This window comes from Podarcis bocagei (genome assembly GCF_964188305.1).
Source record: "Podarcis bocagei genome assembly, chromosome: 6".
Taxonomy (NCBI): domain Eukaryota; kingdom Metazoa; phylum Chordata; class Lepidosauria; order Squamata; family Lacertidae; genus Podarcis; species Podarcis bocagei.
Window position 1 is genome coordinate 75,731,064 of NC_138130.1, and position 19,515 is coordinate 75,750,578.

At 39.1% G+C, this 19,515-nt stretch overlaps 1 protein-coding gene across 17 annotated transcripts in view; it reads right to left on the reverse strand.

Annotated features, from left to right (window-relative positions):
- Positions 1–19,515, reverse strand: part of ZBTB20 (zinc finger and BTB domain containing 20) — a 487,687-nt gene that overhangs the window by 272,098 nt on the left and 196,074 nt on the right. Inside the window, exon 1 of one of the 17 annotated variants that reach the window (XM_081197918.1) lies at positions 7,175–7,525. The exons of the other annotated variants lie outside the window; for them this stretch is intronic. The gene's annotated coding sequence lies outside the window, so the exon portion shown is untranslated. Of the gene's footprint in view, positions 1–7,174; positions 7,526–19,515 lie in introns of those variants that run through there. 17 annotated transcript variants of the gene reach the window in all.

The following is a 19,515-nucleotide window of genomic DNA, read 5'->3' on the forward strand; positions in this document are numbered from 1 at the left end:
ACTGATGCTAAATGCAAAAGAACCCCAATGCCAGCACTAAAGCAGCTGCTTTTGGTCAAATTTGGGGCATTTTATTTCCTACTTCAAAGTAGAACATCTGAACCATAGCCTGTTCTGTGCCAATGAGAAGGGCAGCTGATGCTTCACTTTCTGTTTTTGCCTTCCTGGTGGAAATAAATAGACATTTTACATCTTTTTACTTTGATTTTTCCATCATAAGGGACATACAGCAAGAGCTTAAATGGATACCTATATGAAGTGATGAGTTTCCATGTGAATATTTGGAGCAGTCCATTGCCTGATGCTTAAAACAAAGATATGTCATGCGCTGGTTCCTCACTTTTAAATATAATTGCAAAAGCTGCTTTATTTGTTACCTGTACTTGTATAAGGGAGTGCATCCCTGTTTTGGTGTCATAAACACCAATAGCAAAAATAACTAGTACTGGAACAAGGTTTTGTTAATTAAAACACTGTGGCTAGTGGTTGTTTGTTCATTTTCTTCATTCCAGTCAAACAGGTCCTTGGACTTCATAGCCCTAGAACTCCAGACAAGGGCGATGCTGATTATATTACAAAATTACATTGCAGGCTAGCAGATCAGACAAAGTAGATTTCACTCAGTAATTAAACTGCAGTATCTTTCTGTTGAAGTCCGGGGCAGGATTAATCAAAAGGTAGCTCTTTATCATTGCGATTAGTGCTGGGATTTGAAGAGCCAGTCCACAGATTTTTGATTTGATAGCTAGTCTTGAGCAAAGAGCTGATGGGCGGTTTTTGCACATCTGTCTAACTTGCAAAAAATAGCATCAGATCAACATGCATTTGCAAAGTTCTACCCAGCTCATTATTTATTTATTAATGATAGATGGCAGTGTCTTTCACACTGGTTACTAGATAAAAAAACACAAATGTGATCTTTAGAAGGTCTGCTAATGCAATAGTACAGAGCCAACTATTTTGTGTTATCAAAATCTTACTTGTGAATATGGACGTTGTATACAGGTGGCTTTCTCAGATACTTCCATATTAAGTCAGTTAAGGGCCAAATCAGTGGATTCAACATGCTGTCCAGTTTAGTGCTATTTTTCTAGAAAAAGAGGTACTGGAACTCACCGTGAACTCCTTCCTCCCTTGTTCTCTTACAAGGGCAATGGAACTCACCTGAAAGGTGCCAGAACCGAGTTCCTGTGAATTCTGGCTGGGGGGGGGGGAATGCCTGCTTCTAGAGATTTTTATGATTAGGTTAGTTCTGGATTTCTAAGATTTAGTAATTTGTGGCAAAGATGGGAATGTGTGGGTGCTCCAGGTGTTGTTAGACTACAACCTCATCCCCGAACATTAGTCATGCTGGGGCAAAGGAAGGGGCAAGCATTGGAACAGCTGTACTGATAACACTGGTACGATGGGTCATTTATTGCTTTTCCAGATGATTATTTCACTGAGTAGGTAAAACACAATTATAGTTGTGTACAGAAATTATCCAAATGTACTGTGTGGATGTAAAACACCTGGTGGGGGGGTAGATCCACATGTATTTACCACAGAAATCAAGTCCATTTTGGGGAAGAAGAAGAGAATAGTATTTTGCAAGCACTCAAAGAGCTGTTTGCATTTGTACAGTTAGTTTTCCACCTTCTCTTCTAGTTTGGTATTAGAGAGTGCAACTGACAAAGAAGAACCAAATTCTTGCTCCTGGAGGCTATAGTTCCCCAACAGACAACTTTAGCTTCCTCCAATAATCTTCTCTGAAGTAGAAGTTGTACTTCACAGGACAATAGCTTGTATAAGGCACAATTTTGAGTCGGGGGCTGAATGTTCCTTCTCAGATAGGAAAGAGAAGCTGCTCTGGTTCAAAAGCTGTCACTGCACTGTGCAACTGATGATACACTGCCTATGAAAAAATAGCTCTGAAAGATGATTATATGAGCTCATAGAATAGAGCCACGTACTGAATTTAATACAATTATCACTGGACAAGTGCAAAGCATACAGTTGTAGAGATTATGGGCTAAAGCAAATCCTTCTTTAAGATGGAGAGGAAGGGAGCTCTGGAGGGTCAGTATAGCTAGTGTAGGCAGAATGCAGCTTCTTTCAGAGAATTGAAGGCTGTTTGAAAGAAGGGTCGCTATTAGTGATGTATGGATTTATTCCATATTTAAATCTGGTAGATACGATTTTGAACTGTTTCAAAAACCTGCAAACTTTTTTAACCAGTGGCAACAACCAAGACAAAATGAATGCATATGGGAATACAGTATCTCTCACATCACTTTCAACTCTCTTCTAAGTCTCCAGTTTAAGTCACTTTCACATGTCAAGCAATACAGTTGAAATGCCATCTCCCTTAACACTCCCTTAACTACATTTTTGCTTTTTTACAACATTATTGAGAGCAGATGATCACAGCCAATGAGCATCGTGCCTGGAAGGTCAACTGAGGGCATGGGGAGTCTTCAGAGCCGCCCCCAAATCCTTCAACATAGAGATTTGGTGCAGAACTAGTAGAAGGCAGTTCCACCGCAGTGGACCCACTGTGAAGTATCTCTCCCTCGTGGCCACCGACTTTACCAACCTAACAGATGAGCAACTAGGAGAGCCCACATGAAGAGTTCATACAGTATACCTGAAGGAGCGTCTCCACCCCCATCGTTCTGCCCGGACGCTGAGATCCAGCGCCTAGGGCCTTCTGGTGGTTCCCTCGTTGCGAGAAGCAAAGCTACAGGGAACCAGGCAGAGGGCCTTCTCGGTAGTGGCACCTGCCCTGTGGAACGCCCTCCCATCAGATGTCAAAGAGATAAACAACTACCTGACCTTCAGAAGACATCTGAAGGCAGCCCTGTTCAGGGAAGTTTTTAATGTATGGCATATTAGTGTAGTTTTGGTCTTTGTGGAAGCCGCCCAGAGTGGCTGGGGAAACCCAGCCAGATGGGCAGGGTACAAATAAATTGTTGTTGTTGTTATGAATGTTTGTGTTTTTATATTGTAAATTGCTCTGTGATCCTCAGATGAAGGGTGGTGTAGAAAACAAACAAATTATATTCTTTTACACTGCAAACCCATAGAGATGGATGTTCTCTAGCTTTTCATAGTCCCTGTGACCAAATATTTTGCTTTTAGATATCTGGGTATATTTCTGGTTCTATCTCAATTGGCAACACACATTATCTAGAAAGCAATTATCTCTACTTTTAAAATTTCTTCCATTTGATAAAAGAAATAGCATGTCGTTTCTCCTATGCAGCGATGAATGGTTCTGTGTGTATACAGCGAAGGAATTATTTTCCAAGCTGCAAACTTTCCACATTCAGAGTTGCTTACAAGGCTTTCTGACAGATTGTGGAGTTCACATCTTGGTAATGTTTGCCTTTTTGCCTACCAACTTTAGAGATTATCACAAAACCTGCAGGCTAGTCAACACTGTAACACGTTAATGCATTTTTATAAAAGAGCAATATCTTCAAAAATAAATACAAATGTTAGTGACAGTCATTCATTCATTCACTCACTAGAGCTGCATAATATTACTGGAACTTTATAAAAAAGAGATTAGCACAATGTGTCTCAATGTGCTTAGTTTTTAGTAACAGTTGATATGGAAAATTTTGAAGATGAAAATAAAATGATGGACCTCAAGAGATCGGGATAAGGACATGGGTAGACATGCCATATTGAGCTTGTCCTTAGATTGCCTCTTCAGATCACAGTGTTTTGAAAACATTCTGGAGCTAGTTTAGAGAGGTTCTGATTGCACAGTGATAAAACACAGATCAGTTCAAGGGCTTTACTGATGGGTTCATTCTAACTACAGACGGCACCATTAGCAACACCATTCCATACACAATTCATATGGCTGACACATGACCACATAAAATGCAACAAATGTTTAAATATAAGCAGTACAGACAGGGCTGGATTTAGGTTTGATTAGGCCCTAAGCTACTGAAGGTAATGGGGCCCGTTATATGTCCAGCTGTCCTTTGTCAACAACAAATTGTCGCTGTTTTTTGTGTTGAATATAGGCCATGAAACCAGTCCATGCAGAATGTAGGCACCCTATATATTGACATGAGCAAACTAGTAATATTTTAGGGAGCAGGCTATCAGGCGGGGCCCATTACTTACATCATAGGAGTCTACACAACACAAAACACTGTTGCTGTATGTAGGTTTTTATTTTACTTGTACATTTGGAAATGTACATACAGGTTTTTTCCTTTAGATGTGTGTGAATTTTGAATAATAGCTGCATTCTGGTTCACACATGGTTTTGGAAAATGAGCATTGTGATTTCGAGGACCCGATCCCTGCTTGGGGAATAAAGACACATGGACACGGTTTATTAGGTTAATGGGCAAGAAAAAGGCCACAACTTTATTGATTACAGCATGTGAGAAGGTATTGGCTTAGGCATTGGACCACGGAAGATTTGACTCCACCCACTCGGAGAGGGGTGAGTCTGTAGAGGGGTTAACCACCAGTCGGGGGAGCCTGTTGATGCTAATACAACTATAAGCTCTCCCCTGATGTCACCAAAGGTCATGCCATGGCCCCCCGCCACACATGCATCAGACAGGATCCACGACTGCCGGATTCCTTTAACGGAATACCCAAAATTGAAGGGGTAGGCAATGGCCACACCTTGCCCTTCCAAACACCAACAACACATTCCAATGCCTAACTGCCAAATACCACGAAAGTTGGGATGATTGCTACGAAGTAGGCAAAAAAAAAAAAAACAAAAAACAAAAAACAAACCCAAGAGGCCGGTGCCAATTTGCCAATTGGAAAAAACTCCTACCAGCCCCCTGTGCAACCAGGGAGACCAACCAGAGGTCCATAGCAAAGTCAAGGGAAAAGCTAAGCCCTAAAGGGAGTGGAGGGTGGGTGACTCGTGGGGAAAATGTGTGTGCAATGGCCGAGATGGCTGGTGCAGCCGCATTTGAGCAGCAAACCACGCCCCCCCCCACTGTGTCTCCCGATTGGGTGCCCAACCGGCAGGCGTGGTAATGGGCAGGGGGCAGATCGCCCCCTGAGTGACGCGGGAATCGACTCCCGCTCACAACACCTCCCCTCTGGAAGGAGGAGAGGCCTTTCGACCACCCCACCCCCAGCCACATTCCTAACTGAGGCCTTGGCATGGAGGGGCTTTAATCCATTATTCCCTGCTGTTGGCCAGATCCAGACAGGAGTTCTTGCACCTGTAATTTGAATTGGGGGAAGCTCCCATTGCTGGTAAGCAGCAGGGGAGTATTATTCTCAAGGTGTGTTTCGGGGCTTTCCACAGGCATCTGGTTTCCCACTGCAACACTGGACTAGACAGTCCTTTGGTTTGACTCTGCAATGCTCTTCTTGAGTTCTTTAACTCTGGGGAATCTCAGCCAGTCAGATAATCCAGCTGTTTTACTCTGTATAGGAATGTTTCTTATGTTCCTAATGCTCACACTGCATGTATTTTTATGTGTGCATCTGTGAAAAGGAAGTTCAGTCACAATTAGGGAAGGGGAGAAATTGGTTTGGTTTGTATTTCAATGCTAACTTTAAAATGTGCACTTTCCAAACCAATGCACACAGTAAACTTCAGATCTGTTTCTAAATCTACACTTCTCTGAACTTTGCAATGCAGTTCCTCAACCAAAGAATGCATAACACACACACCAATTAGATTGCTGAAATTATGAAAACTTGGGTAGACACCAAACCTTTTGTGAAAGACTGAGAGCTCAGTTAACAAAAACAAATTATTGTGCTGAGAAGCACTCATAAGTCCCCTTTTTCCTAATTCTAAATGCCCCTTTTTCTAAGCTCCTATTTTGCACTTGTCTCCTTGACCACCTGAAAGTTTTAAGGAGGAAAGCAAAACAGATTCTGCAACCTTGAAGTCTGCCCACCCCTCATATAAATTGTAGATAGGGAGTTCTTCATGAAATCTGACTACTTAAATTTATGAAGCTCTCCGTTCCCCATTTTCCTTTCCATATCTAGGGAGTCCAACATGTCTCTCAGGATTACTGTATTTAATGCACACCTCGGATGTACACCTATTTTCCTCAAATTAAGTTGTGAAAATTAGGGGACACATTAGATTTGATGGCGCCAGCAAATCCTTTTTTGGTGTCAAGGTTTAGAAAATTGAGGTGTACATTAGATTTGATTGTGCATTAGATTTGTGTAAATACGGTACTTAAAAAACAACGGTTGTTGCTATTAATATGAATGCCACAGATCCTTTTAGAGAAAAGAATTTAGAAAAAAATTAAATAACGAAAAAGGCTTCCAAGCATTTACACCAAAACTCATAGTATTTTTCTGAGAGTCAGAAAAAGCTGTCAGTCTTTCTTTCTTAGCTCTTGGATGAATGAAGCCAAACATATCAACTGAAACAGAAAGAGATTGTGGGAGCTGTGACTAAGATGCACTGGTTAAGATGCTATTTATCTCAGTTAAAGACCTAACCTTTATTAATTTCTGTTGAGTCACTGATATTTTACGTAAAGGACTCACATTTTAAGATACTTAGGCTGCAGTTGTATACACATTTACCTGTGAGTTAGCCCCATTCAACTCAGCTGTAGTTACTTCTGAGTAGACACGAATAGGATTAGCTAGCAATATAACACAGATACTCGGTTAAAATTTCATTATAGTTCTAAATAGGCATGTCAAAGCACACAAAGTACCAATTCTAGAGTCAGGGATTGAGCCTAAAACTTATTTAACTAAAAATGAATGAACTCTGATAATTGTTTCATTTTGGTTTTTATCCCAACCTTCCTCCAAAATAAGTCTAGTTCAGCAAAGAACAAAACTATAAAATACATTTTAAAAAATCCCTTTAAAAAACGAACCAAAGAGCCTCATAACTAACATTTTACAGTTGGCAGAAACAAAGTTGTTCTGTCTCACCAACAGCATCGCCAGCAGTCAAAAATCAACTAAATCACAGAGCTAATAGAATACACTTGCTTTAAAAAAAACCCCTAGCTAATTACAGAACTGCACGTGTAAATCCACATCACTTTAATAGATTATTAACTATAGTTCTATGAAGTCTCATAAACATAATATTTCCCCTGGTATTATTACTTAAAGCAACCAAGTGCAGCATTATCTTTTACTTATTGGAAGTGAGTTTCCTCAGAGACTTGTGTCAGCCTTAAAATTCGTTACTCACCTGTTTTCCTGGTGTTCGCTATTGCCTCCAGCTCAGTAGAACAGCAACAAGTTAGGCTGCAGTCACATACACAGTGCCATCAGTGCTGAGAGAGAGCCAAAACGGCTAGCATGTTTCCACAGCCACTTGCCTTAAGGGCTTCTGACCCCTTAACACAAAAGGAAGTGAAGGGCCTGTAGCACCATCAGACATGGTCCTGGCAGCAGCATGGTTATCTCAGGAAACTGCCTCGTTCCTGAGGATTATAAATTCAGGACTGGAGATGAGGGTGAGTAGCCACTCCCTGGGGAATGGTTAAAGACAGCATCCAGGTCACAAGGTTAATGAATTAAAGTTGTTGTTTTAAAAAAAAAAAAAAAAAGTTGGGATTAATGTGATTTTAATCAAGCAGAATTCCCACCCAGCAAAAAAGGAAAAAGAAGAAGAAAAAATTAAAATGACAAACTGAAACTTTAATATATGTACATCCTGTTTGTAGCTTGGATTTCACAAGCTATATCTTCGTGTTCTTGAAGCCTGGAAATGAAAATGAGGAAAATGTTTCATGCATTCCTATGTACTTTGAACTCCCAGCACACAAGTGCCCAGCACAGAGTACAGTCCGTTCTAGTAATTCTTAATAAAGAGCTTAGCTCAGATCCTTTGCTTATATAAACTGGCATCACTCCATTGACTTCAGCTGAAGTTGTGCTGATTGACACCAGCTGAGGATTTGTGTTTAGATCATATGTGGCAATTTAAATAAAGAACTAAAAATACACTTATAGTGCTTGCTAGCAGTAACTATAAGATGATCTGTCAAATGACATGTAAAATCAATAACGCATGTGCTGAGTTTAATAACATGTATATCATTATATTTCTTTACTTTGAAACCAAATTGTTAAGGATGTGTGTGCTAATGGCGTCTTTTCACTTCTTCCAAGATTATTAATTAATTATTCTTAGTCCAAAGCAATTTTACAAAAAATCAAATGCCATCCTATTTGGCACAGGAATGGAATAATCAAAGCAGCATAAAATTCTAGCTATGAAGCTCCAATGTATATCACCAATGCCAAGCATACTGAATCCTATGATTAGACTTTCTGTGGAAAATAAACAAGAGGCAGGAATAAAGGATCCATGACATCTTGGCTATGCCGGTGAAGCATTAAAGATCCAGCTTGTAAAAGATCCCCAGGCACCATCAACTCACAGGCATGAAACGAGTTTCTATCAGTCTGTGCCTCATTCTGCTCAAAAGCTCAATAGATAACTCAAATAACTTGCTATAAATCCAGATACTTTTTGTAGCTCATCTTAAACTCCATTTTAAATCTCCCGATTGGTAAAAGCAAAAAATATTTTCCTTGTTCCCCATCACAGCTGAAGGAGACCTAAGACCAAACTAGATGTGATGGGGTGTGTGTGTGTGTGGAGTTATCTCCCAATCCCCCATCACAACTGCATGGAAGAGGGGAGGGGAGGCTCTCAATTTGATCAGACCAGCAAAATGAGGGAGAGACAGGTAAGTAAGCATTTTCCAGTGTGGACCATTTCCCCAGTCAAAATCACCATATAAATTATGGATATGCTCATGGAAACAAATGGAAAATTCAACAGAACACACCCAGATCTGTGCCAAAACAAGTGCAGAGAACAAATGAGAATGTTCTTGTTCATATAATCCACTTGGGGGAGGGGGCAGCTTCTTTGGTGGCAGCAACTTCTAGCTGAAACCATTTCATTTCCCCCAGAATGCACCAGAAGTTGCACTCTGGGGGAGAATTTGGGGGGATATACACAAAGTTTCCTACACAATCATTCCCAAGCAACACAACATGTCCAGTGAATTATAGAGAAAATGAAATGTTTATGTTCACCTTTAAACCATCATTTAGTTTACCTATGGTTTAAAGCAGGTATGGGAAACTTATGGCCCAACTTTGGCAGGTGGTTGGGGCAACCCAGCTGTCTATCATGGGGTGTCATGATGACATCAGGCAACTGATAGGTGCCATATCCTGTCACCTGTCAAAAGACCCTTGCACAGCACTTTCAAAGCACCTAACAGTCAGCTGGCATTTGGATACTTTAGTGCCAGCTCTATCCATAGAGAAGCGGTTTACTTCAGGATTGGCTGTGTGATTGAGTTCCTCAGTCATGCAGCCAATCAAGCTGGGTTGAACTCGCTGCCCATCAGTTTAACCCTGCTTTTTGCAAGCAGGGTTCCCCAGAGATCTACCCATATCTCTACCTGCCCCACACCTGATGTCACATATGACGTCAGGTGTAAGGCAAGCAGCCATAATTCAGAGAAAATGGTCTAGCAGGCTAAATAAATGTGGTCCACAGGCCAGAAGTTCCCCACACCTGGTTTAAAGTGATATGTAAATGAAGTCACAAGGAGACACTCCATATGTGATACATATCTGATCCCTTGAGACTATTTTTGTTCTCCTTAAACAAATCAGAGTTCTGTGTGTGATATAGGGAATATAATGCTCCAAAACCACACTACATAGATCAGCGAAAACATGACATTCACACCTTGCTAAATTTGTCCTATGACAAAAAAACACACAAAAAACATACTGGTTTTTCTACCAATAAACTAAGCTTAACTTTGGAAAAACAGTAATACCATTTTCTCAGCAAATTAGCCCCAGAAAGTAAAATAACATTTAAAACCAAGACCCACTGTTACTGTTTTGCTAGATATACTGTATCTAGATCTTATTACACTTTGAACACTGTATCTGACAGCTAAAACCAAATAATTCAGCTTGTTGCTTTGGGACCAAACATTAGATTGTTGCTAGTGACTCAGAAAATTCCTGAATTTAAACTGAAAGGGTGCGGGGTAGACTAGGATATGACATCATCATAGCTATCTTTTAATCTTTCTTTTCCACAATACTAGATAGTATTGGTATCTATGAAGTTCTTTGGCCAAACTAGAGAGATACTTCCATAAAATATGTTTTTCTTTTAAAGTGTTTACCCTTTTTCAAGTGACATAAAACTATAGACATTCTTATTGTATCAGTTATAAAGGTTTGATAGTCACAACTTTTAAAAAGAAATCACACTGACAACAAATATAACATTTAAGTTTGAATAGTTTCTTAAAATTGGCAGGTCTCTTAATCTATTTCTTCTATGAAAGATGAGAATTCACTCACTTTAAGATTATCACAGTCTCCAGAACAGCAAGCAGAGATAAGCAGTAGATACAACAGGGTTCTTATCATGTTAAGATGTGTTTACTCTTCTTATCCTAAAATCTCATCTAATGGCAGAGATATTTTGGAGAAAGTGCTGCCATTTTGTTATGCCTGCATAACAATAAGCATAGTGTAATGCTGACCTATGATGAGGCAAAATCTGGCAGACAGTAATCATGATCAGAATATTAAATGAATAAGCCAGGGTAGTTTGTTTATTTATTTAACAAGATTTATAGATTACATAATAATAATTTTTAAAACTATTTAAGTAGTTTAAAGGTACACATAGCTCCTGTGCTCCTGCTTTTTTCTTCTCTTCATGCAAAAAGGTAAACAGGGAAACAGCAGAGTTAACCATAGCTTTCCTGTTAACTATGGTTGACGGCTTCCAGAAAGCCAGAATTCAGTTCCAGATCTGGCTTGGTTAAAAGTTTAAGCTTAACTATCAGGCTTAACCATTGTTAATACAGTTTATTATGTATGTATGAATATATGTATGATTATGATTAAATATTTATTTATACCCAACTCCCCCCTCCAACAGGGATGTATGTATGTATGCATGCATGTAATGTGTCTATTTACCACGTTTCAACACAAAGTGACCTCAAAGCAGTTTACATAAAAATAAATATATCATTTCATTTAAAATACAGTTAGTTATGACTCACATGTAATGGGAAACTATGGTCAACTGCAACTTTTTGGTGTGTGTGCACCCCCCTCAACTTTCATGAAGGGAGGAGCAAAGAGAGCGCGAGAGAGCGCAAAGGGGCTCTGCGAAGGTGTACAAAGCTCAAAGATGATAGATAGATAGATAGATAGATAGATAGATAGATAGATAGGCTACCTCCCCACGTTGGCAACCCCCATTAGCCCCTCATTTTCCTCTACAGCACATGCAGAAACCACCTTCTTGACCGTTAGACCAACTGTTGGTCTCATCCGCTCAATCCGCAAGAGCCTGTATTCGCATGCAGGGGAAGTCCATAACTCACTGATATTAATTAATGTATTGTAACATACGGTCACTTAAGTTAGAAGTAACAGATAGAGATAGGTGAAGCCAAAAAAAAAAAAAAAAGTCACTACTTCTTATTCAATTAGCCTGTACACTATTTCAAGCTTACAGAACAATAACATTCCTGGTGAACCAGCCATAACAAGGTATTTTTTACTTAATGCACAGAAAATTAACTCAAAATAGTTTGGGCTGGGGGATGACTAAGGAAAAACAACAACATATTTTAGCAGTTTAAAAGAGTTTCTAGCTAGCAAAGATCCTAAAAACAGTTCGGAGCCACACTGACATTCTGTATTCCAAAAGAGTCTCCTTCTGGCCATGGGAGGCTTTTGATATAATGGAGAAATTTACACAACTTTTCACGTCACCTTTGTTATGCCTGAAACGCTAAAGCCTCTGGTGCAAACATAGACAGTAAACCAAATTTGCTGAAGCTAAGCAGGACCTGGGCAGTGGCTAGAAAGCTAATACTGTTTGGGAACCCCACTTAGTCCCATCTTGAATACTGTCATGTAAGAAAGACAGACTATATATAAATAAGCAAATGTGAGGTATTAACTGCTGTGTAGTCACCACTTGCCTAGTGGCAATCATGCCTACTTCACATATTACAGTTGACCTTTAGATCCTGCTTAGAACTGTCCTGCTAGCAAAGCTGCCATATTTGGGGATCTATTACTATGTGCTGGACCGGTCACATGTGTCAGTCTACATATTCATCGTGACCACTGGAAGCTTCCCTCCCAACTGGGCCAGGACATGTGGGGAAAAGTTTAGAAACATTTATTTTCTTTACACTATTTATATACCAGCCAATTTACAAAGACTCTCTGGGTGATGTACAAGTGGAAATTAAAACCACAAGATGTAAAATTAAAAGACAGACATGAAATCTAAAACAAAGTAAAATCAGCAACAGAAAAGAATCTACACAAAAGACTTTAAAGAGCACTAAAAGACTTAAAGACTGATAATGAAAAGGTCTTCACCTAATGCTGAAAATAACTCTACAGTCTCACATAAAGCCCAACATGCAGAAGCGCTTTAGCAGCCTTTACTTGGGAACTATAGTATATAAAGGAACCTGCAGAATATTCACAGACAAGTCAAATGGGGTTCAGATTTGCCTAAGAGCTGACCCGCAACGGCAACTTTTGTCCCCTCAGCCATTGCTCCCAACAAATCCATTTGCCACCATCTTACGTTGCAGTTTTACACGCCACATTCTCAATGTGGCATGAACAATAGAACAGAAGCCTACAGTCACATTTTGTGGTGAATAAGCATAAAGTAGCTACAAGCTGAGGGAAATAAGTGACTTCCATAAGAAACGCAAGGTGCTCAAATGCATCAATGTCATGTGATTAAACTGAATGAGGTGCATTAATTCCCATTTAAGTCATGAACCTTGGGCCAGCGACTATCTCTCAGTTTAACCTCTCACAGAATTTTTGTATACCACCCTGAGCTCCTTGGAGGAAGGGTAGGATAAAAAATATATAATAAATATTACACAATATGACAATTTGAATTTATTAAATCAAAAATTAGGAACAGAATTGATTATAAGTGTGACCATTTCAGAAGCCGTTGTAGCTTTCACTTACATTTTGTTCCCTCTGGGGAAAAATTCTGCAGCATTTGAGGTGAATGGAATTTCACATAAAATTGAGTTCCATGAGTTATCCTGAGGCAGCAGGTCATCTTGCCAGATCTGGAGGAATAGCTCAGCAGACCTCTGCATAATGTTTGCACATTAGGCAGGAAACAACAGCAACAACAACAACAACATAAAGTCCTCACATGTTTACAGCTAAAATATGAACCATGAAAAGAATATATTACCCCACCTGCCAGTGGTAGAACCACTCATAATGCCTGGGCAATTCTTGAGAAACAATTCTATTTGTTATAAAATTGTCATTTGTTAGTATTTATTCTTATTTCAGTTTAGTACATATACTAAACTTATGTTTGTGGTTCCAGGGAGCCTGAAGTCGTGACTAATTTCTGCCTGTTACCCAGTCTGCTCCTGTTGTTGTTGTTGTTGTTGTTGTTGTTGTTGTTGTTGTTGTTGTTGTTGTTGTTGTTGTTGTGTTTTCAGACTGTCCTTTATGTCTAAAGTTACTACAATGTTATACCATAGGCATGAATAAGCTAATCATGCCAAAAGCAAAATACAATAAAACAAAATAATGAAAACACCAAATATCGAGTTGGTGCCGATTCCTTCTCTGATATCAAGTAAGAAAATCATGCCTAATGCATGGGCATTTGAAATTCACAACTTTAAAATACTTGAAAAGTCATGTTACCATTACATTGCTGTACTCAACACTGTCTTATATCTTCCCTTGCTTAATTAAAAACTTTTAACCTCAGCAGTACAGTGGTACCTCGGGTTAAGAACTTAATTCGTTCTGGAGGTCCATTCTTAACCTGAAACTGTTCCTAACCACTTTAGCTAATGGAGCCGCCCGCTGCCACCGTGCCGCTCCACAATTTCTGTTCTCATCCTGAAGCAAAGTTCTTAACCCAAGGTACTCTTTCTGGGTTAGCAGAGTCTGTAACCTGAAGCATCTGTAACCTGAAGTGTCTGTAACCCGAGTACCACTGTATTCTGTGTTTCATCATCACTGCGGCTGAAGAAGAAATCCTTTGTATGTTTATTGGTTATCTGCCCTGTTTAGGATCACAGTCTCAATTGTAAAGGAGACTGACATATATTTCTTCTATATGCTCAGAATGCAACATATAAAAGGGAGAATTCATTTCCAAAGATACTGCAGTTATTAAATTATTAAAAGCTATTGCTTGTACTTTTTGTGGAAAGCATAACAAGAATATGACAGTGCTGCTCACTCTCCTAACATAGCCCATTTTTATTTCAGCTTTCTTCTTTATCCACATCCTGAGCAAACTTCCAAACTTCTCTCTTCACCACCAAAGATAGGAGAAGAAACCACTCCTATTTCTTCTTAACGTTTGTCTCAATCCACATGGATAAGCCATTAAAAAATTAATAATCCACCAGCATTCCACTGATAAAAGACCTAGATTATATTGATTACCATCACAGACAGAAAGAAAGATTTTTCGGGCATCATGAGTTTGGGTCTTAGTGTCGGAAATTCACATCTTTCCAGTCAATAATGAACTATAATGCCACCCTAGAAGTACTCCCAGACTTTGCCTGTTTTTTCCAGCTGGAGTGTCCGAATGGCTGATTCATACTTCCATTATATCACAATTATGCTTTTGTTTGGTATCCTTGTGTCTCTTGCAAGTCATTTGCAGATGGTCCAAAAGCCACAGAACAAACTGTACTTCATATTAGTTCCAGCCATCACCATTTTATGGAATATGTCCCACTTACCACAAGGCACAGTAAGTTTCCCACAAACTTTTAATTTTTAAGGTTATGTGCTTGCTACTTATTTATTTTGAACACTGCAAAAATATGTCTCTCTTTCTTGCCCTGTATAAGTCTGCATAACACACATGTTAATGGATTTTAAATTTACTAAAAATGCACAGGGGGAAAATATTTACTATCTATAGCTCAATAGAAATTGCTTAACAGCAATCAGAAAGTTCTCTAAAGAGAGAGATAGAGACAGAATATATTTATATACACAGGCCTAGGTAGCTAAACCTTCAGTGTTATAGTGTTTCCACATAACAGTGATGTCTTCAGTGAATTAATGCAGTCAATTATCAACAACCCAATACAGTGCAGAAACAAACAGGGCCAGCCTAAGACATTTTACTGCCTTAGGAAAAAGACAAGATGGCATCTCTTCCAAATTCCACAAACAGAATCTTACTTCAAACTTAGCAACAGGACAGCATTCTCCACCACAGCAGGCTAGCTTACAGGATGCAGGGCAAGCTATGCATGACACACACATCTCTGTCCTCCAACACCTCATCACCACCACCTGATGCTTGAGGCAGCTGCCTCATTCTGTCTAATAATAGAGCCAATTCTGGAAACAAACCTTTAAGAACAGCATAAACGATAAAAGTGTAACAGAAAGACAGTTTCAAAAGGGTGCCATAGAAGCAGTTATTTGAACTCATTTCCTACACTTAGCCACAGCTCTCTGTTGGGAGAAGATGCAGAAGGAAGCTTGGAAAGATGCTCCCATACTGGATTTGGACATGGATTGAAATTGTGACTTGTCTACTTTATTGGGCCTCCTTCAGAGTATTCCAAGTTGATCAGCTTCCTAGAGCATTGGCTGTCATGGGTACAGCCATTTAAGATCTAGGGGCATTACAATGCCTTTAGGGTACTGGAGATGCTAATCAGGTCAAACCATCCATTTTGGCAACTTACAGACCAGGTAGCTACATCTGGGACGGGTGCTGTAGAGCAACATGCTCTCTAATGTCTTTTCAGCCACCATATGCTCATTTATGTTTGACAATGCATTTCCTTAAAAAAAGCTTTGGTTCTTATTTAACCCAAACCAGTTTCCCATGTCTGTTTGTCAGGGTTAGGTGTGACGTTAACATATGAGAGTGCTGGAGGTGAAATAGTTAAACAGGTTACCCAATCACAACCCAGGGGGGTGCAGTCTATAAAACCCAGGGGGGTGGGGGGACTATAAAACCAGCTCTGGGAGGGGTGAAGGGGGAGAGTTCATTGGGAGTTGGGTGGTTGGTTGGAGTGGGAGTGAATTGGGATAGAGTCTGTGGGTAGGTTGAGTTAGTTTAGCAAAATAAGCTGAGTCAGGAATAGTTAGGGGCTAGGAAGACAAGTAAATATCTGAAAGGTGGTTTAGTGAGTGAGAGCAGGTAGCAGAAGTTGTAGGTCTGGATAGGCACCCCATGAATGTAATTGACCGATACCTTTTATGAAACCACACGCTTGTTAAACTGCAATAAATAAACAGAAGTTTATGTTCCAATTTAACCCTGACTGGACTCAGTATTGTACCAGGTAGGGCCTGGGTGGTAGCAGCGAGAAATAAAGTGGTGGCACAGGGATCAATAGACGGTGAAAAGTCCGGGGACCCTGTGTGATCGCCACAATAGGGGCAATGATAATCTAGAAATATAGGGATTTCAGACAGAAGTGCTGAAAACCTTGACATCCCAAGTAGGAAGATAGTAATTTTAATAAGCTTTCTTGAACCTTCTGACCTATTATCTTGATGGGTGTCTGGAAGCAAGGATGGTTCAAAAAATGCACTCATAGTTTCACTAAGCTGGCTGTTGAATAAATTCAAGTGTCCTTCAGTTCTTTCTGATGGTCAACATTTTATTTTATAAACCAACAAATGAAGTGGGTGAACAGATGGTCTCAGCTTCAGAAGTACATAAAACCTCTAGTAAATAATGATAGGTGCGACTTGTTTGCATTCACACATAACAAGATGTGGGCCTGGGAGCAAGTACATTTTAGATTTTGTATTTTTGATAGATGATGATAGATAGATGACAGGTACAAGCAGCAAGAAAAGTCATGGACCTGTAAGAAATGCATGTGCATATACATATGTGGCTTTTAAAAAAATTATTCTGTGTTAATGCTTAACATTAAGGATAAAATCCAGAGCTTAATGTGAATCCTAATAATCTTTCAACATTTACACCAAAGTACGTTCCAATTCCCTTAGTAACAGAAGGCATAATATTATAGTAAACAATTCTCTGCACTCAAACTGTAGAAAAAAATTACTCATTTATTCACTCACAAAAGTCTTTGTACCTGTACAAAGCCTGTGACTCAGTCTTCTGAATGCACTTTTTGTAACAATTCATTTTCCTCCCACCCCACTCAGCCCCTGGTTTCAGTTGTCAGGAATCAGAAGAATTCAAGAGGAGCTATTCATATTTGCTTGAGCTATGAGCTTCTAAGAAAACTGTTTTGCTGAATTTGACCCCCCATCTACTCTAGCATTCTATGTCCCCAGCATCTGAAACTGAAGGTTCTTATTTCAGAGATCAGGGCCAATGACCACCAACAGAGCTATCTATTGTATATTTGCCTAATGCACTTCAAAAATTATTTAACCTGATAGTTAAGAATTATGTACCTTAATTTGGGAAATTGGGGATAGAACAACTTCCATTTGTTTCTTCTCGTACTTTCCATTTATTTACTCATACAACCCAGAATTCTAGTAGCTTGCAAGCAAATGATCTCTCTCTAAGCAATATCTCCAAACCTTTCAGAACAGCATCTCTATCATGTTCCTCATTTGTATTTTTCCAAACTGAAAATTCCAAAATCTTAAGCATTCCTTCACAGAAAGATATTTCACATCCCCGATCATTTTAATTGCCATATACTGTATCTTATCTCTTGTTCAAGAGGCTAGATTTATAGAGTTATACAGTAGTTTAAAAACTGCCAATTCAATATTGATAGCCAATGAGTTAAGGCTATCTCATGCTGGCTCAAGCTGCACAAAATTGGGCAGCTGGGAGCTAAGGCTGATGATGCCTTTACAGACATGTCCTGAAATCAGTTTTGGTTGTTTGAAGTCACAAACTGTGCTTCCTTGCAACTTACCCTCCATGCACCCACACTTTTCCTTCGACTTTCAGCATTGTTTATTTATTTTGGGCATTTGTACCTGGCTCTTCAGCTAAAATGGCTTGGAATGGCTTAATCAGTTGCCATCCCTGTGCCCACAGCCTTATAATTTAAAAGCACATGGCACAAAAGAAAATAGGGACAGGAAGGAAAGAGGCAGGGGAAGGAAACTCAGGCACCAATTCTTAAAGAGTAGTTATTATTATGAGTTTAAAATAAGATTTTATTTTTGTAAGTTCTGTTTTATTTGTCCTGGTTTTCATTTTCCAGTGCCACTTTATATTAAATAAAGATTGGGTTTAATTTCATTTGGCTGCTTAATACCCTTTTTTAAAAAAAGGGTTCTCATTTCAAGATCTAAACTAAAATGTTATGATATCTCACATTTTCATTATTATACCCCAAGCACACACACAAAAAAGTGTAGGCTATGTGTGACCTAGCACAGGATAATTTTGCTACTATTCATGAACTGATATCACCAAACATACTTTCAGGTCCTGTTTGGGTCCCATTTGCATTCAGGTGAGAGTATGAAGGGGAATGTATAAATTCTAAATGGTACTAAAATTCACTAATACCAGTACAGTCAACATATGGCAGTGTCCCCTCAATGATGCACATTCTCACAAAAACGGCAAAAAAGTGAAAATATTACTGTATTTTTATACCCTTTCTTTTAAGCTACCATTATTGGGAAATGATATGTTTCTTTTAAACTAGAAATTCGTGGCTATGATTAATTTAATCCATTCAGAATCAGTTATTAAAAATGTGAAGTCAGGCAAACTCCTTTACGATAATAAATATTTAAATTGTACAAACAGCTCTTAGGTAATCACATTATAGGAGTAAAAGAATAAGAATCAATAAAAAGGCAAGATCGGGCGTGTTCAGGGTAGTATGGCCGCAGGGTAGTATGGTCGCTAATTGAAGTATGGGACAGATATAAAAACATATTAGAAAGGGGGGTTCCACACTGGTTTTCTCCAGTAGAGGCTATAGTAATTAAGAAAATTAACATGAGGAGTAATTGGATTACGTATGGTGATTTGGTCATGAAAGAAGGAGACAAATGGAGAATGAAACCATATGAGCAAGTGAAAGAACATGTATACGATTGGCTGCAATATCTTCAGATAAGTGATATGTTTAAAAAGGAGATAAAAGAGAGAAGATATAATGAAAAAGATTCGAAATTTCAAACAGAAATTATTAATAACGATTGCAAGACAATATCTAAAATGTACAAAATTTTATTGGAATGGCAAACGATGGACGAAGAGGTGAAGGAGGTGATGATTCACTGGGCCAGGGATTTGGGGTATAGTATAGAGTTGGAGGAGTGGCAAAAAATATGGAAAATTTGAATTTCACGGCATGTATTACGTTGAAAGAAAACACTATGAAGATGGTATACAGATGGGTATATGACACCAGCTAGGCTTGCAAAAATGTATAAAATTTGTAATAAATGTTGGAAGTGCAAAGAGAAGGAGGGCACATTTATGCACATGTGGTGGGAATGCAAAAAGGTAAAGGGGTTTTGGGAAAC